Source organism: Mobula birostris, chromosome 22, assembly GCF_030028105.1.
Source record: "Mobula birostris isolate sMobBir1 chromosome 22, sMobBir1.hap1, whole genome shotgun sequence".
NCBI lineage: Eukaryota > Metazoa > Chordata > Chondrichthyes > Myliobatiformes > Myliobatidae > Mobula > Mobula birostris.
This window is the reverse complement of record NC_092391.1, coordinates 40,729,372-40,752,070: the sequence shown is the minus strand read 5'-3', so window position 1 is coordinate 40,752,070 and position 22,699 is coordinate 40,729,372. Positions and strand designations below refer to the sequence as shown.

General features: G+C 42.7%; 1 protein-coding gene across 3 annotated transcripts in view; it reads left to right on the top strand.

The window, feature by feature from the left end:
* The window catches only part of pnpla7b (patatin-like phospholipase domain containing 7b), a 329,157-nt gene that overhangs the window by 170,978 nt on the left and 135,480 nt on the right, over nt 1-22,699 (top strand). The gene's annotated exons all lie outside the window — the stretch shown is intronic.

Sequence of the window (22,699 nt, the reverse complement as noted above, 5' to 3'; positions counted from 1 at the left end):
TGGCCTGATGTGTTCCACCAGCATTTTGTGTGTGTTGCTTGAATTTCCAGCGTCTGTAGATTTCCTCGTGTTTGCTGGATTATCTGCCACCCCACAAGGGACTTTGGATTTTTAACCTGGTTTATGCCATCTCCTGTGCATCACCAAGGGAAGATGATGAAGTGTATACACTCACTTTATTACATACATCTCATTAATGCAATTATCTAATCAGCCACTATGTGGCAGCAACTCAATGCATAAAAGCATGCAGACATGGTCAAGAGGTTCAGTTGTTCAGATCAAATTGCAGCACGGGGAAGAAATGTGATCTGAAGTTTTTTTACCATGGATTGATTGTTGGTGCCAGGCAGGGTGGTTTGAATATCTCAGAAACGGCTGAGCTTGTGGGATTTTCACAGGCAACAGTCTCTAAAGCTTATAGGGAATGGTGTGGGAAAAAAAATCCAGTGAGTGACATTTCTGTGGGTGAAAACGCCTTGTTAATGAGAGAGGTCAGAAGAGAATGGACAGACTGATTCAAGCTAAAAACAAAGGTGGTGATAGCTCAAGTAACCATGTGTTGCAACAGTGGTGTGCAGAATAGCATCTCTGAATGCACAGATCATCAATTCTTGAAGTGGGTGGGCTACAGCAGCAGAAGACCACACCGGATTCCTCTTCTGTACCTAATAAAGTTGCCACTGAGTGTATTCAGTCTGGACAGGCTACTTAAACCACTGTGTTCCTTCCATCTAATTCAGCTGTAAGTGATAGCTACAAGGCAGCAAGATCTTTCTGCTGGTAATTTTGTCATGCTGTTGTTCACTGATGCTGTGGCACGATTAGTAACACCACTATTCATGATTCCTTTTGAAAGCAAGACATCCATGCTTTTGAGGATTGAGTTTTACTCACTGCTTCCAAACTTTTTTCTCCTCTTCTCCTCCCTTGGTCTTTTTCCAAACACTGTAACAGCTGGGCTGAGGAAGGCAGATTTAATGTAAAATTTCTCTCTATAGAGCTGTATGTCATGATATTGTGTGGCTGCATCACAACTCCTCTCAAAACTCTTTATTATTAGGATGGCAACTCAAGATTCACGTATTAATACAAACTATGTAGAAATCTGACTCTAAACTGTGAGCCATTTGCCCTACCAGCTCACCCACCTCCCATCCTCTGTCGAAACAAATGTATAGAGTCAAAAACTGTGTTAACTAATTTGCAACAATGAGAGCTTGTTAGCATTATTTAGTTCCTTTTAACTGAATAATACTAGTGAATGTTTGTGTTTTCCCACAAGCAAGAGTTGATTGTGTTTGTGCTGAGGGTGCTGATACCCTCATACAAAAAAAATATTTGTGCTATGTAAAATAATCCGACCAAAGTGATGAACTGGATTAGCTTTAACTTTCTGCAGTCCAGAGGTTAGTTTTGAAGAGGAATGCCTCCCCTCAAAGGTGGGATAGCGCTCTTAATTAAAGATGAGATCAGGGCGATAGTGAGAGATGATACAAGATCTAAGGAGCAGAATGTTGAATCCATCTGGGTAGATATTAGGAATAGTAAAGGGAAAAAATCTCTAGTGGGAGTTGTCTATCGGCTACCGAATAATAACATTACAGTAGTACAGGCAATAAACAGATAAATATTTGAGGCATGTAAGAATGAAACAGCAGTTATCATAGGGGACTTTAACTTGCACATAGATTGGGTGAAGCATGTCACTGAACCTACAAGGGAACCTGCTATCTTAGATCTGGTCCTGTGCAATGAGACAGGTAAAATTAGTGATGTTGTAGTTGGGGATCCTTTTGGAAAGAGTGATCACAGTATGATTGAATTTCTCATACAAATAGAGGGTGCAATAGTTCAATCAGAAACCAACATACTATGCCTAAACAAGGGAGACTACAATGAGATGAGGGAGAATTTGGAGAGTGTAGACTGTGAACAACTGGCTATATGGTGAGACAGTTGAGGAACAGCGGAAGACTTTCAAAGAGATTTTTCATGGTGCTGAACAAAAGTATATTCCAGTTAAAAGCAAGGAAAATAAGGGTGAGGAGAGCCAGCCTTGGATAACTAAGGAATTAAAAGAAGGCATCAAACTAAAAGCTCGTGCATACAAGAGTAGTGGGAAACCGGAAGGTTCTGAAAACTTAAAAGCAGCAAAGTACCACTAGGCGAGCAATAAAGAAAAGGAAGCTGGATTATGAAAATAAACTAGCACAAAATATGTAGGTCCCTTGAGGGATAAGAAAGGGGAATTGATATTGCATAATGAGGAACTGGCTGAGGCTTTGAATGACTATCTTGTGTTGGTCTTCATGGTGGAGGACACATCTAATATGCCAAAGAGAGATGTTATGGATGTGATGGGAGATGAGGACCTCAATACAATAGCTATCACTAAAGAGGTAGTCTGAGCAAACTTGTGGACCTGAAGATAGGTAAGTCCCCTGGTCCTGATGGAATGCATCCCAGAGTGTTGAAAGAAATGGCAATGGTTATAGTAGAGGCTTTGGTGATAATTTACCAAAGTTCTTTGGACTCTGGGCAGGTTCCGGCAGATTAGAAGAGGTGAATGTCACACTACTGTTCAAAAAAGGATGTAGGCAAAAGGCAGGTACTGTAGGACAGTTAGCTTAACATCTGTAGTTGGGATAATGCTTGAAGATATCATTAAAGGAGAAATAGCGAGGCATCTGGAAAGAAATGGATCCATCAGGCAGACACAGCATGGATTCAGCAAAGGCAGGTCCTGTTTGACAAACTTATTGGAGTCCTTTGAAGATATAACGAGTGCAGTGGATAGAAAGAAACAGATAGACGTTATTTTCTTGGATTTCCAGAAGACGTTTGATAAGGTGCCACATGAAAGACTTATCCATAAGATAAGGATGCATAGAGTTGGGGGTGATATATTAGCATGGATAGAGAATTGGTTAACTAATAGAATGCAGAGAGTTGGGATACATGGATGTTTCTCTGGTTAGCAATCATTGGTGAGCTGTGTGTTGCAGGGGTTGGTGCTGGGCCTGCAACTGTTCACGATATACATTAACGATCTGGAAGTGGGGGCCAAGTGTACTGTATATAAGTTTGCTGATGATAGTAAATTAAGCGGAAAAGCAAATTGTGCAGAAGATACTGAGAGTCTGCAGAGAGATATAGATAGGTTAAGTGAGTGGGTAAGGGTCTGGCAGATGAAGTACAATGTTGGTAAATGTGAGATCATCCACTCTGGAAGGAAAAATGAAAGATCAGATTATTATTTAAATAGTAAAAAAATTGCAGCATGCTGCTGTGCAGAGGGACTTGGGAGTGCTTGTGCATGAATCACAAATTGTTGGTTTGCAGGTGCAGCAGGCTATCAAAAAGGCAAATGGAATGTTGGCCTTCGTTGCTAGAAGGATTGAATTTAAGAGCAGGGTGGCTATGCTGCAACTATACAGGGTACTGGTGAGGCTGCACCTGGAGTATTGTGTGCAGTTCTGGTCTCCTTGCTTGAAGAAGGATATATTGGCTTTGGAGGCAGTGCAGAGGAGGTTCATCAGGTTGATTCCAGAGATGGGGAGGTTAGACTGAGGAGAGATTGAGTGGCCTTGGACTGTACACGCTGGAATTCAGAAGAATGAGATGAGATCTCTTCGAAACATATAAAATTATGAAAGGGATAGATAAGATAGAGGCAAGAAAGTTGTTTCCACTAGTAGGGGAGACTAGAACTAGGGGACATAGCCTCAAGATTCAGGGGAGCAGATTTAGGTCAGTGATGTGGAGGAACTGCTTTTCCCAGAAAGTGGTGACTCTGGAATTCTCTGCACAATGAAGCAGTGGAGACTACTTCAGTAAATATATTTAAGACAATGTTGGATCGATTTTTGCATAGTAAGGGAATTAAGGGTTATTGGAGAAAAAGCAGCTTGGTGGAAATGAGTTCAAGGCCAGATCAGCCATGATCTTATTGAATGACAGAGCAGACTCCACGGGCCAGATGTCCTACTCTTGCTCCTATTTCTTATGTTCTTATGTTCATATAACCAGGGCACATTCTTGGGAGGTCTTCAGTCATAATTACTATTGCTGGTTGTTTGCCCTCCATCCCCAGAAGTCCGGGCAGGAGGAAGTGACCTTTGAATTTGGGTAGACCATTGGGTACTCCTGTATCATAGATAGCTATAGGTAGACCATTATTTTGGCCTTAATGCTTAGTCAGCTGGTGGCCACTCCCAAAGGTTTGTTGCATGGGGGAAACAGTGATGACTTGATAGATTTCAGTGTAATTGCAAGGTTCTTTCATGTTAATTAGACTACACATGTATGAATTCCAGTTTGAAGTCATCATTACACGTGACAAATAAAGCTGATCTTTAGTATCTGGAGTTGCTGTTTATTTTGTGATTGTGGCGTAAATCAAAAACTAATCGTTAGGTTGTCCATAAATTCTGTGTCCTACACAAATAACACCGCAGCTGAAAGCCATAAAAGCATATTAGATTATTGATGTCACTTTTGTGCTGAAGTGAAGCCTTCATTGGAATTATTCTTGTATTTCTATTGCTTGTTTGTGATTTTCCATGTGAAGCAGGATATACTACTGTTATATCAAAATATCAATTATGATGTTGTCGGGCCACTTCATTGCAGTTCAAGTACAGTGGCATTCTCTCTAGAACAAATGCAAAGCTCAATCTGCATTCCTGGGAAATAATGTGCTGCTAGAATTTTGTCTGGCACTTCATATTCTTAAAATAAATGCCCATCTCCTGCTATTGTAGTGATCACCTTTAATCACAGCAACCGGGTGGGAATATTTGACTTCAGTTCAAGTATTAATCTTGTTTTTAGCTTGCAGTATGAATCATTCCTGTTATTCCCAAACATACTGTATCATTGCATCATCTTAAGGTCGAGGTGGATGGCTATTCATTTCCGGGTGAGAGAGGGAACTCTGAGGGCGAGGGAGGGCATGGGGAAATGGTTGTATCCTAGGGCTGAATTTGCTTCAGAGGTGGAATGTGCACAGCAGTTGCATGAGTTATTCAGGAGGGTGGATAGGAGGTGTGGTAAATTTCTGTGAGCACTGAGATTAGACGTACAGATGTGGACGTAGTGGAAATTAAACCAAAAAGAGGTTAAGTATAAAAGAGCACCTCCTGCTTAGTCTTTTGCTGTCCTCAGCTGAAGACCATTTGAGGATCAGTTCTGTCTACATCTGCGAATGGGCACCCTTTTCCCTCAATGTAGGGCAGCTTCATCAGTTGAAAGATGCCTGATGTCTCCCGAGCTGAAATAAAGATGAAGTGTTAGAAATCCTCAACAAGATGGGCTGCATCTGGGAAGAGAATCAGTGTTGAACGTATCAGAATAAAGACTATTAGTCAGAACTGGGATGGAGACAAAAGAAACATTCACAAAATGCTGGAGGAACTCAGCAGACCAGGCAGTGACTATGGAAAAGAGTAAACAGTTGACGTTTTGGACTGAGACCCTTCATCAGGACTGGAAAAAGAGATGAGAAGTTGGAGTAAGAAGATGGGAGGAAGGGAGGAAGAAGTACAAGCTGATAGGTGAAACTGGGAAAGGAATAATTAGTAATTGCTCTCCCTTCACCATTTCCATTCCCGTTTTCTTCTCTCACCTCATCTCCTTACCTGCCCATCACTTCCCCCTTCCCTTTCTTCTACCCTCTCCTATCAGGTTCCCCTTTCTCCAGCCCTTTATCTCTTTCACCAATCAAATTTCCAGCCCTTATTCCATCCCCCCTCCCCATTTCATCTATTATCTACTACCTTGTACTACTACCTCCCCTCCTCACAGCTTCTTGCTCTAACTTCAATCTTTTTTTCCAGTGCTGATGAAGGCTCTCAGCCCGAAATGTCGACTGTTTACTCTTTTCCCTAGGCGCTGCCTGGCCTGCTGAGTTCCTCCAGCATTTTGTGTGTGTCGCTTGGATTTCCAATGTCTGCAGATTGTCTCATTTTTGTCTTTGAGGAAGATTTTTAAACTGCAGGGAGGGGCACATCTCTGAAAGGGTTAAATGGGGGAGGTGGGGGTTGCCCATGGGGATGAGTTGTAGACCAGATTATCCTGCCAATAAATGATGGGAACAGTTGGAGAGTGAGAACAAGGACAAAAAAAATGTGTGAATGTGAAATGCAGTGAATGAAAGCATGTTTAGCAGGTCAGGCTAGGCATGTCCTCCACTCCCAGAGAAAGAATGGCAAGATGAGCTAATATTACATGTGTTTTGCTTAGCTGAATTTTGCTCAGGACAGGGATTGAACCTGCTGCGTCTTGATCAAAATGACTCAATACCAGCACTACACACAGCTAAATAAAATTATTAGCACCATATACATGGCAGATGATAGGATTTTTTCCCCCATAATAAAGTTGTCTAAAGGTAGAAGACATAGGTTTAGGTTAGAGAAATGGTTGATTTTTGCTCAGGCATAGAAGGCCATGAACCAAGTACTGGTTGATGGGATTTGCAGGGGTGGGTACGTGATGCGCAGCGAGGACATAGTGAGCCGAAGGTCTAGTTTCTGTGTTGCATTTACCTGTGAGCTCTATTAATGTGCGTTTGGGAAAGCAACGTACTGTTCCTTTGAAAGAACAGTAGTGTTGGGGCAATGCGGCAGTGTCATGTTAACTGTCTTTGTTATGTATGAATAGTGTCAGTAAGTGTGTGCGGCTGTGGAATTGAGAAATAGTAGTTCGATCTGGTTTTAGTCTCCTGGTTTCGTGTGACTAAGAATATTTAAAATCAAGTTATTTTTATTTTTTTAAATTCTAGGCAGCATGCTCACATAAAATAGTCCAGCTAACCTTTTGTGATAACTTCTTCTGAAAGCCAGCGTCTCAATTAAACATATCACCATTGGTAACCGATGTACGTTATCTTTAAAAATGATTGAAACTATTGCTATCATTCAAAGGCAGAAAAATGTTCAGAATTTTTAATTGGTTAAGTGACATGAATAATTAACATACCGTAACAATTTATACCTTCTGTGATATTTTTCTTCCTTGCATTCTCTGAATTTAAATGGGCACAAAGCTCCTTGACTTTTAATGTTACCTTGTTCATTCACCCCACATACACAGTTAAATAGGACATCATCCAATTATGTGTAGTATTGTGGGACATCATCCATCTGACGCATATTCCCAGTCAGTGTGCAAAGCATACAGTTTCCCTGTAAATTCAAGGGCATGGTCCAAATTATTATTGTTGCAATCACTACCCACTAACTGTACAAAGTTCTCACCCTTTTAACTTTTAGCAATGTGCGTTGATCATTTTACGCTGTAATCAAAATTCTGAACTGCTTTATCCTTAAAATTGAGCTGAATGTCCTTTCAAAACAAAGTTCCTTGTAATCCCTTTTCCTTTGTTTAAAGGCTACACTGGGGTCTTTACCCCAAATGTCTGTAAGGCATACCTTCTGATTCATCTGGTCTTCATGCCGGTCACATTACACATATGCCTTCTAGTTGTAAACCACTCACCCAGAAGAAACAAGACCTATAAATATATTTGTAGCCTGCTGCATTTCTCTCAAGTTCAAGCTTATTGTCATCTGACTACATGTGTACAGCCAAATGAAACAGTGTTCCTCTGAAACATGGTGTACTCACAACGAGTATCGCATACAGCACATAAACCAAAACATACTGTAAATAAGTTAGTAAAACAATTCAAACTGCCTGTAGTAAAGTGCAGCACAGTAAACAGCTCACTGTCCTAGTGGTGATACCTCTGTAGTGGCAGGGTATTACAGCCTGAGGGAAGAAGCTGTTACACAGTCCTGGCAGTTCTTGTCCTGATGCTTCTGTACCTCCTTCCTGGTGGTCGTGGGTCAAAGAGATTATGGGATGGGTGGTGGGGATCCTCAACAATGCTTTGGGCCCTTCATCTGCAATGCTCCCAGTAAATATCACAAATGGGGGGAGGGAAGCCCTGATGATCCTCCGGGTAGTTTTTACTGTCCTCTTTGAGGATCTTGCGGTCCCAATGGCTTGCAGCTTCTGTGGCACATAATGGTGTGGTTAGACAGGACACTCCCAGTGGTGCTCTTGGAGAAAGTTGTTAGAACGGCGGTGGAGAGCCTTGCACGTCTCAATCTGCTCGCAAAGTGCAGATGCTGCTGTGCCTTCATGAGTGCTGAGGAGGTATTGTGGTCCAGGTTAGATCATCTATTGTATGCACAGCAAGGAACGCTGTGCACTTCACTCTCTCCACAGCAGAGCTATTGATGTGCAATAGAGAGTGGTAGACCTGTGCCTTCCTGAGGTCCACAGTCATCTTTTTTCTTGTATCCACATTGAGACACAGGTTGTTGTTCTCACACCATTTGATAAGCCCCTCAACCTCCTCTCTGTATACTGACTCATCATTGTTGCTCCTCAGGCCAACCACTGTAGTATCAACGAATCTGATGCAGTTTGAGCCGAACCTAGCCGTACAGTCGTGAGTCAGCAGTGTGAACAGCAGCGGAGTGAGCACACAACTCCAGGGGGCACCAACTTGGACTGATTGGTCTGAAAGGGTCCACTGTAGCTGGAAGGTGGGATTTTATATGATCCACTACCAGCCACTCAGAGCACATCAGTGCCATTGGGCAGTAATCATTTAGGCCATTGCTCTCTTGGGCACCAGAATGATGGTGGCTGCCTTGAGGCCTGCAGGAACCGTGGACTGTTTCAGAGAGATATAAAGATGTCTGTTAAGACCTCTGTTAGCTGGGCCACAGTCTTCAACACTTGACCAGGTATGTTGTCTGGCCCTGCATGGGTTTATCCTGACTAGGGTCCTTCTCACCCCGGTTGCAGCCAGACAGGGTACCTGCTCCTCAGGAAAAGAGGGGGCTTTCCTTGATGTCACATCTTTCAGTTGGTCAAATCATGCATAGAAGGCATTCAACCCATCAGGAAGGGCGGAGTCCCTGTGGTTAATGCGCAGGGTGGACTTGTAATCAGTTATGGTTTGTATGCCTTGCCACACGTGCACGTCCCTGGTGTCACAAAGGTGTCTGTGGAATTTCTGTGCATACTCGTGCTTTGCCTTCCTGATGACGTGGGAGAGCACAGCCCTTGCTGACTTTAGAGTGGTCCTGTCCATTGATCATAAGATCCTTTAGCAGTGCACGAACCTTTGCAGTCAGCTGTGGCTTCTGGTTGCCCTGGCAGTGTAAGGTTTAATTACAGTAACACCTGCAGTGCACTTCCCCTGTTGCCACTCGGTGACCCACATATTCACCAATGACATGATGATCGTAGGTAGCCACCTTCCTGAATGTGTTACACTCCGTGCTTTTGAGGCAGTCCTGTAGTGCTGAGGTGGCACCTTCTGCCACGTCCTGATCTCTCTCTGAAACTGGTTTGACTCGTTTAATCAGAGGTCTGTTTGCGGGGATTAGCAAATGGATATGTGGTCTGAATGTCTGAAGTGAGCTGGGTGGGTAGCCTTGTAGGCTCCATGAACATTGGTATAAACTAGGTCTAATATATTCTCTCCTCTAGTTATGAAGTTGACATGCTGGTAGAATTGTGGCAGGATTATTTTTAAGTTGGCATGGTTGAAGTCACCATCGGAGCGAGTGGCTTCGAGGCTGTAGATTGCACTGTAGAGCTCCTGCAGCATTTCCCCAGCACAAGCACGGTGGGGTTGGGGGTGGGGGTAAGCAGCAATAATCACAATGGAAATGCACTCCCTCAGTAAGCAGAAGGGTTTCCTGACGAAAGGTCTCGGCCTGAAACGTCGACTGCACCTCTTCCTAGAGATGCTGCCTGGCCTGCTGCGTTCACCAGCAACTTTGATGTGTGTTGCTTGAATTTCCAGCATCTGCAGAATTCCTGTTGTTAGGGTTTCCACCTTACCACTGAAAACTTTATCTGCGTTGAGCAGTGGGCCATTACTACCAAGACATTCCCACAACAGTTTGTCTTGATGTAGACACACAGACCTCCTCCACAGGTCTTCTGGAGGTCAAAGCATTTATGTCTGCCCGAAAGGAGATTGCCTTCTATCTGGATGGCCGAGTCTGGAATGGTGTCTTGAAGCCACATTTCTATCAGGACGAGTGTGCAACAGTCCCTCATCTCCTGCTGGTTCAGGCACAGGTGCAGTAACAGCGTTTATTCTCCAGCGATTGGACATTAGCGAAAAGCATTGACAGGAGTGCTGGTCTGTAGGGATCTACTATAAGACTGACTTTAATACCGGCGTGCATACTCTTCTGAGTGCACTGCTTTTGACCCTGAGTACCTGTAGAGTTCAGCGGTGCGGAGTGGGAGCCTGGTTAGTCCATAACTGCGTGGCACATTAATTATTCTGCTCGCTACCAAAGTTGACTTGCAGACTTTGGTGTTTTGAATGTTCAGCAGTGTTTTTTCAGTTGTAGGAAAGACTAACAAGACAAGAAATTTCACTGTTGGTTTGAGACGGAGTGGTTGCTGTGTCCATCACTCTGCCATCTTGTGATGTAATTTTGCCATAATTTTGTGATTTAATTTTGTCTTTTTTTAACATGTGAATACCAGAAATGTAATTGTGTGATTCATGCTATTCCATACAATTCAGCCTGGTGTAAGTTTCATGTACTGGTTCAGAGAGGATTCAGGTGAAATGAGTCTTGATTTTTATTTTGTTTACAACAGCAGCAGCTAACATTGGGTTAAGCTGTGCTGCGTTAGGTAGATTATGGGTGTATGGAGGGTTCCAGGTTTTCAGAGCTCTCCATTCATCACAGCTGCTCTGTTTAGTTGGGTTTGCAGTATGTCTGGGGAACCGGGGGTGTCTCTGAGATTTAGGAGAGGTGATGGCCACCAGATGCAGGTAGTAACTATTTGCCATGAGGGATTTTGTGGTGGCCTTGCTGTGTTGCAGCTCTGGTTTGGGTAGCTCAGTCAGATTTCAAGGCAAGCAAGCCTGCGACTCCACGAAGTGGGTAAGAGGGGCTCAGGTGTGTGTCTGTATCCCAAAGAGCATACAGGAAGCTATTTTGTTGGAATAGTGTTTACAGATGGTGCTAGAGAACTGGTAGAAAGGTAACTTTTTCTTAATCTGGGGAGACTTAAAGTCCAATTTACTCTCAGGCATTGTTGTCTGTATTTGAGTGATAGAGAGAGAAGGGAAGAGGAGTAAGGAGATGTGCAGATAGGGTGGGAAGTAGAGGTGGAAGAGGAAACTTCACCAGTGGAAACATTTCATTACATTGCTCCTACACACTTTTGAAAGGCACCTGCTCCTTACCAAAGTGTTTTGTCCAAAGTTGGTACAATACTTTATCTAGTTTTGGATTAGTTTTATTACTTATTTCTAGCATAACCATTTTTGTGTTCTATACTTTTTAAAGAGGACTGGATCCATTTGTTTTATTAATCACTTTGTCAGCCTTTCCTGCCATCATTGAAATTTAGTGAACAATATCTCAGTTTTTGTCATTTTACTTCCCATTTAATATGGCACTGCATTTAATTAAAGGCATCAACAAAGCAATGGAGGGAGTCACGTTGAATTGGGGAGCAGGGTGGCTGATTGTGGAATCTGCTGTTCCCAGGATGATGCCAATGAGATGCATGAAAAGAACTGCAATGCAAAGTACCAAGTTTGGGAAATCCTACAACTGGCAAGACATGGCCTCTTTTAATCACTAAGAATGTTAGAGCTCAACTAATTTTAACTTGGACATCAGATTATCTTCTTTTGGCTGACACCTGGCCTCTCTTCTTTTCTAAAGAAAGAAAGGAATTGTTTCTTTGGAGCAGAAGGAAAGAGCTTCCTCTTCTGGGGCAGGTGTGACCTGTATAAAAGGGACGGGTTGCACTTGAATCCGAGAGGGACTAATATTCTTGCAGGCAGGTTTATTAGAGCTGTTGGGAGTGGTTTAAACTAATATGGCAGGGGAATGGGAATCAGTATGATAGAGTTAAGGATGAGCCAGCAGGTTTACAAGTAGATGATGGGTGTAACATGAATGTAAGAAAGGATAAGCTAACAAATACAGACAGAGAAAAGAGTTAAATTGTATCACAAAGGCAAAATTCAAAAGGGGCGAAGAATGCAGGACTGAAGATGCTGTATTTAAATGTGCATAGCATTCTGAAGAAGATGGACAAACTCATGGCGCAGTTAGAGATTGGTGGGTATGACATTGTGGGCATCACTGAGTCGTGGCTGAAAGAAGGCCATCAAACTTAACATGGGGACTTAACGTCAAAGGATATACTTTGTATCAAAAGGACAAGCAGGAAGGCATAGGTGGTGGTGTGGCTCTGTTGGTAAGAGATAGAATTACATCTTCAGAAAGAAGTGACATAGGGTCAGAGAATGTTGAATCTTTGTGGGTGGAGTTAAGAAACTGCAAGGGTAAAAAAAACATTATGGGAATCATATATAGGCCTCCAAATAGTAGCCAAGATGTGGGGTTGAGATTGCAAAAGGAGCTGGGAAAGGCATGTAATAAAGGCAATGATACATGTGTAATGGTGGACTTCAATGTGCCAGGGGATTTGGAAAATCTAGCTGGTGTCAGATCATAAGAGAGGAATAGGTTGAATGCCTATGAGGTGGCTTTTTAGAGCAGCTTGAACCTAGTCGGAGGAAAGGTTATCTTAGATTGGGTGTTATGTAATAACCCAGATTTTATTAGGGAGCTTAATGTAAAGGAACCCTTAGGAGACAGTGATCATAATATGATTGAATTCATACTGCAATTTGAGAGGGAGAAACATAAGTCACATGTATCAGTATTACAGTGGAATAAAGGGAATTACAGAGGCATGAAAGAGGAACTTGCCCAGGTGGATTGGAGGAGGATACTGGCGGGGATGACGGCAGAGCAGAGGTGGCTGAAGTTTCTGGGAATAGTTCACAAGGCGCAGGATAGGTGTGTCCCACAGAACAAGCTGTTCTCGAATGTCAGGGCTAGGCAACTGTGACAGTCAAGTGAAGTTAAGGACTGTATGAAAGCCAAGAAAGGGGATATAAGGTAGCAAAAGTGAGTGGTTAGTTGGACGATTGGGAAGCTTGTAAAATTCAACAAAAGGCAACTAAAAAAGGTATAAGAAGGGAAGGGATGAAATATGAGGGCAAACTAGCCAATAATATAAAGCAGGATACTAAATGTTTTTTTCAGTTATAGAAAGAATAAAAGGGAGGTGAGAGTTGATATTGGACCACTGGAAAATGATGCTGGTAAGGTAGTAATGGGGGACAAAGAAATGGGAGATGAACTTAATGTGTCTTTGCATCAGTGTTCACTGTAGAAGATACTAGCAGTGTGCCAGAGTTCTGAGAGTGTCAGGGAGCAGGAGAGAGTGCCATTGCTATTACAAAGGCAAAAGGGTTAGGCAAACTCAAAGGTCTTAAGGGTGGATAAGTCACCTGGACCAGTGGACTACATCCTAGAGTTCTAAGAGAGGTTGCTGAAGAGATAACAAATGCATTAGTCATGATCTTTCAAGAATCACTTGTTTCTGGCAAAGTCCAGGAGGACTGGAAAATTGCAAATGTCACTCCACTCTTTAAGGAGGGAGGAAGCGAAAAGATAAGTAATTATAGGCCAGTTAGTCTAAACTTCGTGGTTGGAAAAGTGCCGGAGTCTATTATTAAGGATGAGGTTTTGGGACACTTGGAGACAAATGATAAAATAAGTCAAAGTCAGCATGGTTTCTGTAAAGGGAAATCTTACATGACAAATCTGTTAGAGTTCTTCGAGGAAGTAACAAGCAGGGTGGACAAAGGAGAGGCAGTGGATGTAATTTACTTGGATTTTCAGAAGGTATTTGATAAGGTGTCACCCATGAGACTGCTTAACAAGATAAAATCCTGTGGCATTACAGGAAAGATACTGGATAGAGGAATGGCTGACAGGCAGGAGGCAGCGAGTGGGAATAAAGGGGGCCTTTTCTGGTTGGCTGCCAGTGACTAGTGGTGTTCCTCAGGGATCAGTATTGGGACTGCTACTTCTCACAGTTTGTCAATGATTTGGATAATGAATTTGATGGCCTTGTGGCAAAGTTTGTGGATGATACGAAGATAGGTGGAGTGGTAGGTAGTGCTGAGGAAGCAATGCGATCGTAGCAGGACTTAAACAAATTGGTAGAGTAGGCAAAAAAGTGACAGATGGAACACAGTGTTGGGAAATGTATGATAATGCATTTTGGTAAAAGGATAAATAGTGTAGGCTATTATTTAAATAGGGAGAAGTTTCAAACATCAGAGATGCAGAGGGTCTTGGGGGTCCTCGTGCATGACTTCCAGAAGGTTAATTTACAGTTCAAGCCTGTGGTAAAGAAGGCAAATGCAATGTTGGCATTTATTTCAAGGGGAATAGAATATAAAAGCAAGGAGATCATGTGGAGGCTTTATAAGACAATAGTCAAGCTGCACTAGTTTTGGGCCCCATATCTCAAAGGATGTATTGTCAGTGGAGAGAGTCCAGAGGAGGTTCACGAGGATGATTCAGGGAATGAAGGGATTAACATATGAAGAGCATTTGGCAGTTTTGAGCCTGTACTCGCTGGAATTTAGAAGAATGTTGGGGTGATAACTCATTGAAATCTACTAAACATTGAAAGGATTAGATAGGGTGGATGTGGAGAGGACATTTCATATAGTGGGTGTATCCAGAACTGGAGGGTACAGACCCAGAATTGAGGGGTGACCTTTTAGAATAGAGGTAAAGAGTATTTTATTTAGCCAGAGAATTGTGAATCTGTGATGGAGGCTAAGTCCATGGGTATGTTTATGGTGGAAGTTGATAGTTTCCTTATTGGTTGGGGCATCAAAGGATATGGCAAGAAGGCAGGTGTATGGGGTTGAGTGGGATCCGGGATCAGCCATGATGGAATGGCAGAGCAGACTCGATGGCCTAATTCTGCTCCTATGTCTTACGGTCTTATTGCCTGCTACTGACACTCATTAGCTCTGCCCTCTTATCTCCATCTATCTCTCTATCTCTATCTCTCTCTCTCTCTCTCTCTCTCTCTCTCTCTCTCTCTCTCTCTCTCTCTCTCTGTCTCTGTCTCTGTTTCTGTCTCTCTCTCTCTCTCTCACACACACACACACATTCACACTCACTTACTCACACAGACAGTCTGCACTAGGCATGGGCTCTTTGCTACTTTCCGCTGCTTCCCTTTTATCCATACTATTACTTTCTATCCCTTTGCCTTGGCACATGCTACACTTCCCCAGTTGCTGTCCCACTGCCTTTCATTGTTCTCATCCCTTTCCACACTCCTCTGATCAAGGCTGACCTGCTTCTACTGGTTTTGTGGTTAATGAGACCAGTGTGGAATCAGCAGACTCTCTGACAGATGGGCATTGATGGCTGACTAGACAGCGGGGTAGTTTGTGAGGTAGTGTGCTTACTACTGCTACATCAACCATTCTTCTGTGTACTCGATGCCAAGCTGAATGCTGCTGCTCCACTTTGAGCAATCATGGACCAGAGATTTTCAGGAGTTAAAGGGAATGATGAATTTCCTCAGGGAAGCTCTGAGCACATCCTTAAACTTTTACCTCTGCCCAACTTGTACCTGTGATACAACACAGAGGAGAGCATTTGTGTCAGTAGTTTGGTGTTGACATGCCAACATTGCAGCTTCTTAATGCAGCTGACTGTGTGCAGCAGGGGTCTCAGTACCCAGAACCTCCCCCCCCCGCCCACCCCCAAGAGAGGGTGCTGACAAGGGTTCATTCGTGCATTTGTGCATCTTGCAGAAACAGTGCTGGCATTTAACAACACCTTAAGGTGCTTGTTGTCGGTGGTCAAGGTTTCAGTAGCAGACACTCACTAACCCCGGCATCTGGCACTTGGCCGCACGCTGACCCACTGGAAAATTGTAAAGCAGTGGCAGAATATAGGTAATGTGGATGTATGATGAAGGAGGAGGCGATCCATTTATGCCCACTGTTTATTGTTAACAAGCTCATCTTCCTTCCCCACCCATATGCTACTTTGAATGCTACCAGCTTTGATTTTCCTCATTAACCTTTTACCAAAGCAGGCTGGCTCTCTGTCGAGGGTGCAGGGCCCTCCTGTTGCTGCTCATCTCGAAATGGAGGTCAGACAGCTCGTTTCCATAATGACTGGACTGGACTGGCCAAACCTGAACAAAGACTTTATTATCGTTCCAAATTCATGCTCAGTCAAAATATGCTGAATGTTAGATGAGAAAAGGGTTCAGACGCTTAATTTTCTGTCCCTGCAATTGAATAGGTAAAGGGGACAGCAGCATTTTGGCTTTTAGTTTATTTTTTATAGTTTTAAGAAGTTATTCAGGTCACAGACTTATTGCAGTGGAGCATTCCTCTTCTGAGCAGCAGCGACACAGGTTCTTGACCTGAAAATTAGAATTATCCTTTTCCTTTTTCAGATGCTGCTTATCTTGCTGAATTCCTCCAGCAGCTTATTACTTACTGCCTGTTATGCTGCTGGCTTTTAGAGCAGCAATGAAGGTCCTCCATCTCGGTCTGTCCATACAGTCACACACAGATAAAGAAAGATTCTTCATTGCTGTTTCCATAATCATTTTTTTTTACCCATCAGGTTGTTAACCCTTAGCTTTATTACTTAAATGCATTTCCCTTATCTGGGTGTTTAGACCGCATATTGATGTGTTAGTGATTTTGATGCCAGTATAAAGAGTGAAAAGGAGCCTTCACTGATAGGAAACAAAGTCACAGTCTCTCCAATTGATTAGTAGAATGTAAAGCAATTTGTTGGCTGTGTACTGAGTTTTTATCTGAGGTGGGCATGTCAGAGCTGACTTCCAATAAATCGATGCCAACTTAATGCCTCTTGCTTTCATGGAAGTTTTGGTTAAGCCATTTTTTTTTGCAATCTGTTCATGTTCCATCAAGCAAAAGTGAGTTAGTGAGCATTTCACCTTCAGGTAATGGAAGAAGGGGAGAAGTGAGTGATCATTAATTTTACATTTCTGCAGCTGTGCTTTTTTAGATGGTTGTTTTCTCTAAGTGGCTGAGCAATTATCCAATTTGGAAAGAAAACCATGCTGCATTTCAGCAGTTATGATATCTGATCTTTTTATTTCTATCGATGAAATATACTTAAATACTCTTTGTGCAAAGACATTAGGAACCATAATAAAGACCAACTTCAAGTTTGACAGTCCATCCAGTCGTTATGGAAATGTGCTGTCTGACTTCCTTTTCAAGATGAGCAGCAACAGGAGGTCCCTGACTTATTGACAGAGGGCCAACCTGCTCTGGTAAAGGCTGGTGGTATAAGAGGTAGTATATGGGCAGGGAAGGTAGGTGAGCTTTCCAGCAAGAAGCACTGGGAATAAGTGGATCTTTTACTAGCTGACAAGATGTAATGAAATGCAAGATGTGTCACAGGGATTTGTGCTGAAGATACAGTTGCTAAATTTGCTGATGGCACAAGTATAGGCAGGAAATTAACTTGCGAATGAGCTGTAGTGGAATATATTGATTGAGAGAGTGGGGAGTATACTAGTATACTATGCGGGTTTGTGAATTGTCAATTTTAGCAGAAAGAAATAAAATGAAAGCATATTGTCTAAATGGTGCAAGTTACAGAGGCCGTGAGATATGGGTGCAGTGTTGTATGGTTTGCAATATGCAGATATTGCAGGAGCTTAGAGAAACCTACAGAATGTTCTGGTTTATTGTAAGAGGAAATTAATGCAAAAGTAGAAGGGCTGTGTTTCTGTATTAGCTTTTTAGGCAGTCCCTCAGGATGAAAGATGACTTGCTGTGAGCTGTGAAACACGCCTGCTCATGAATTCTTTAATGTGGTGTGACTGTTGTACGTCCGGACGAGGAGAGACATAATAAGCAAAAAGCAAACTGCTGGTGGAACTCAGTGGCTTGACCAGCATCTGTGGGGGTGGGGGAGGCGTCAACAGTTCCTTTCCTGCCACAGATGCTGCTTGACCTGCTGAGTTTTTTCGGCTGTTGATAGTAAGGTCTTGCAAGGCAGTCCAAGAGGCCTGGAAACTACACAGATTTGATGTACACATTCCTGAGCTTACCCACTTCTTTTCCCTCAGCCTCTACCCAACTTCTTTGCCCCTTCGATTCTACTTATCTCTTCCCCGCCCATCTCCCAGCCCTGACCTCTCCTCACTCTCGAGCTGTTTGCTCGCTCCAAGAATGAGGCAGTTCTCCCATCACTGCCTCTTTTCCTCTTCAGTGTCACTCCCTGATTGTCAGTTCCATCCCCTGCAGTGATGCCAGGTGGAAGTCAGCAGTCTACTCAAGTGCCCAGGGAATCTTCAGCTTCTCCACACAGTGAAGCCTGATGTGACTGGTGGCCGTCTCCTAATGCACTGCAGGTGGGGGAGGTCCTGGCTTCCAGGTGTCACAGTGTCTGATCCCTTGTGATGCTGAGTGAGTAACTCACTCATGGAGAGTATAAACACCTGAACGTGAAAGGGAGATCTGAATTGGAGGGGGAATAGTGGAGCCATGATTTCCCTTCTGGATATAGATTCATCCTTCACAAAGCAGGATTTTGTCCCTTGGTTGTTGTCATCAATCAGCATCAACAGTGACCTTAACCTCTGGCACTGACCTAAAGTCTGCAGACACTTAGCTTTCCCTAAATTATTTGACCATTCCAATTTCTGTCCTGCTTTCTTTTCTTCTCCTTTGAAGTTATCCAAGTTCAGCTGATACCCTGTACCCTCACTGACCCTATGTTCAGAAACACTTATTGGCTCTGGTTTTCATTCCATCTGTGGCTTCAGTGCTGCACGGCAATCTATTATGTAGGACACCGGAGATCACACCTGTACAATGTGGCCTTTACTTAAGAAAAGATTTTATGCAGTGTAAGCAGTTCAGACTTCTATTTGGAATATATGGGTTGCATCGTGAGGAATTGTTAGACAGACTGTGTGTGTTTTTATTGGGGTTTAGAAGAGTGAGGGGGATTTGACTGAGATAAATAACGGCTGGAGGGACCTTGGCATGGTGTACATGGATGTGTTTCTTCTTATGAGAGAACCTAGAACTGGAGGCAGTGTTTGAAAATGCAGGATTGTTAAGAGATGAGGTGTCATTCATTAAAAATTGGAACTGTTTGGAACTCTGCTTCCACTCTTTGAGCAAGGTTGTGGAAGCATGCCAGAGAGAGGTTGAGAGGTCACTGTGGTTGACAGGAATGCAGAGCTGAAGTTACAATCAGGTTTCACCAAATGGAGTATGGCTGAGTGCTCTGTTCCTGCTCCTAATTGATATGCTCATATGGTTTAGCCATTAGTCTTACTGCTGCCATGCCATTGTGAATTAGTGGTTTCAGATGTCCCTTTTTTCTTGTATTTGTCATTCCACCCTGCAACATCATTTCCCTCGAACTACAGAAATGATCAAGTTCTCACTGGATCACTGGAATAAGAATGGGTGTATTGATTCCAGTGGCAATGTTTGCTCATACAATACAACAATGTTCTTCTGTTCTCCGTCTATATAGATCAATAACAATTCGATATCTATTCTTCTCCCAGCTGTAGATGTAACATCCTAAAACAAGGCAGCATTTTTCTCAGATCAAAGACTTCCTTTCATCATTCTTGTAAGTTTTAGAATGAGTTCTTGCTGTCTTGCTAAATCTTAGTGATGACCCCATAGTGCAAAACGATGACTCTTTTCAAAGTTCAAAGTACATTTATTATCAAATTATTTATACGCTATACTACCTTGAGATTTGTCATCTTGCAGGCAGCGACAAAACAGAAGCACAATAGAATCCATTTTTAAAAATATGCACAGCAAAGACTGTTAAAGACCCAAGGTGCAAAAATAAAGAGAACAGATTGTGCAAACAATAAAAAAAGTAAGCAAATAATACCCAGAACATTAACAGTCCACAGCCATGAAACCAGTTCAATGCTGAGGCGAGTGAAGCCAGTTAAGGAGTCCGATGACTGCAGGCCAGATCCATGGAGCCAGTTCATCATTGAGACTCGTGCCGATAGTTGCAGACCACAACTGCAGTCAGTTTAGTGCTGAAGCGAGTAAACCTCGTGGAGCAGTGAGCTGAACACCAGTTCATCCTTCGCCCTCGGCCTTGACGTCTTGCTCAAATTGTGCAAATAGTTTAAAAAAAACAAACACACATGGATTATGAACTACAGAGTCCTTGAAAGTGAGTCCGCAGCTGCGGAGTCTGGGCAGCGCTGAGGCGAGTGAAGCTTGTCCAGGAGTCCGATGGCTGCAGGGCAACATCTGCTCCCAAACCTGGCAGCCTGGGACCTCCCGCCTGACGGTAATAGCGAGAAGAGAGGGAGCCAAACACGTGTTCATATTCTGCCTTTAGGCCCCAACCCAGCAATAGCCGTACCTGCACTCCTAAGCATCTCGTTCACTGAATCCCCCAGGAGACCACAGAAGCACCAGATTGTTTAGTCAGTTCAAAGAGCATCCTTAAAAGGAAAATTACAGGCTGCAGACTGTAGCATCGCAGTTCAGAAGTATATCTACTATAGTAACTGGTAGTTATGTGAGCTGTTGATTACTTGTGCCATCTTGCTCCTTTTTGTGTGTTCTTCAGTTTATAATCCAATCACCCTACTGTGCAGGATGATCCCTTCAGGAGATATATTCCTCCATCTACTGTCATATTGACTATATGGCATATTGATTGAGGGGTTGATGGGGTGGTTCCTCACTTCATTTATGAGCTGAGTGCAACTCAAATGCTTTCCCTGATGTTAGTGACTGTGTTGCTCCATTACATTGTGCTTTCTATTACTTAATGACATGCATTATTCATAGTTTATTATGTGCTTTCTCATAATAAGATTATCTTTTATTACAAAATGATGTAGTTTCAGTTTTTATGTAACCAACAAAATGATATCATGAGATAGTCTATTTTGCTAGCAGGATGTATCTGCATGATGTGGGTGCATCTTGTGATTTTCTTCAGTAATGTATCTAATGTGCTAATTGAGGAATATAGAGTGCTTATTTTCAGATCATCTGTCCATCCAGATCTAGTAATCTCACTCTAGCAGTATCCAGCTGTTTTTAAGGGTTTACGTTTATGCTTTGGCTGTCACATATTGACCATGACCTGACATCAGTCCTAAAGGTGTCTTTTATTTATTTCATTTCGAGGTCCCTGAACAAAAAGATTGAAAGGCTAAGCAAGAAGGGACTAATATTCTGAGTTGTGTAGATTTCAATGCAAGGAGTATTGTAGGAAAGGTGATTGAATGTGCGGCATGGATCAGAAAATAGAATTATGACATTGTAGCAATTAGTGAGACTTGGTTGCAGGAGGGGCAGGACTGGCAGCTCAATTTTCCAGGGTTCTGTTGTTTCAGATATGATAGAGTGGGAGAGGTTAAAGGTGGAGGGGTGAAATTACTAGTCAGGGAAAATGTCACAGCAGTCCTCGGACAGGTCAGGCTAAAGAGCTTGTCCACTGAGGTTAATGGGTGGAATCGAGGAATGAGAAAAGGGTGACCACATTAATGGGATTATACTATAGACTACCCAGTAGGCAGTGGGATTTAGAGAAGCAAATTTACAGAGAGATTACAGACTGTTGCAAGAAAGGTAAGCTTGTAATAGAGGATTTTTTTTTTTAGCTTTCTCATATTGATTGGGACTCCTATACTGTAAAAGAGCTGGGTGCTTACTCAGACTCATCTTTTTTTCCAGTCCTATTGAAGGGTCTTGTCCCAAAAATGTATTCTTTTCCATAGATGCTGCCTAACCTGCTGAGTTCCTCCAGCATTTTGTGTGTGTTGCTTGGATGGGGAAGAGTTTGTTAAATGTGTTCAGGAAAGTTTCCTTAATCAATGCATAGAGGTCCCAACCAGAGGCAGTACAATATTGGATCTCCTAGTAGGGAATGCGACAGGGCAGATGATAGAAGTTTGCATAGGGGAACACTTTGCATCTAGTGATCATAATGCCATTAATTTCAATATCATTATGGAGGAGGATAGGTCCTGTCCTCGGGTTGAGATTCTAAATTGGAGAAAGGCCAATTTTGATGGTATCAGAAAGGATTTGGCAATTGTGGATTGAGCCAGGTTGTTTTCAGGCAAAGGTATGCTTAGTAGGTGGGAGGCCTTCAAAAGTGACATTTTGAGAATATGGAGTTTCTATTTTCCTGTAGGAATAAAAGGAAAGGGTAACAGATTTAAGGAACCTTGATTTTTGAGAGATATTGAGGTCCTGGTTAAGAAGAAGCACCTATACATAGCAGGTATAGGCTTAACAGTTGGAGAAGGGTTCTTTTCATGAAATTCTTTCTCCAAACATATCTTTGCTCATTGCGGCCAAAAAGTTCTATTCAAAAGGTTCAAAGGAACATCTAAACAAGCCTGATGCATTTTGGAAACAAGTCCTGTGGACTAATGAAGTTAAAATAGAACTTTTTGGCTGCAATGAGCAAAGGTATGTTTGGAGAAAAAAGGGTGCAGAATTTCATGAAAAGAACTCCTCTTCAACTGTTAAGCACAGGGGTGGATTGATCATGCTTTGGGCTTGTGTTGCAGCCAGTGGCACGGGGAACATTTACTGGTAGAGGGAAGAATGAATTCAATGAAATACCGGCAAATTCTGGAAGCAAACATCATGCCATCTGTAAAAAAGCTGAAGATGAAAAGAGGATGGCTTCTATAACAGGATAATCAACCTAAACACACCTCAAAATCCACAATGGACTACCTCAAGAAGCACAAGTTGAAG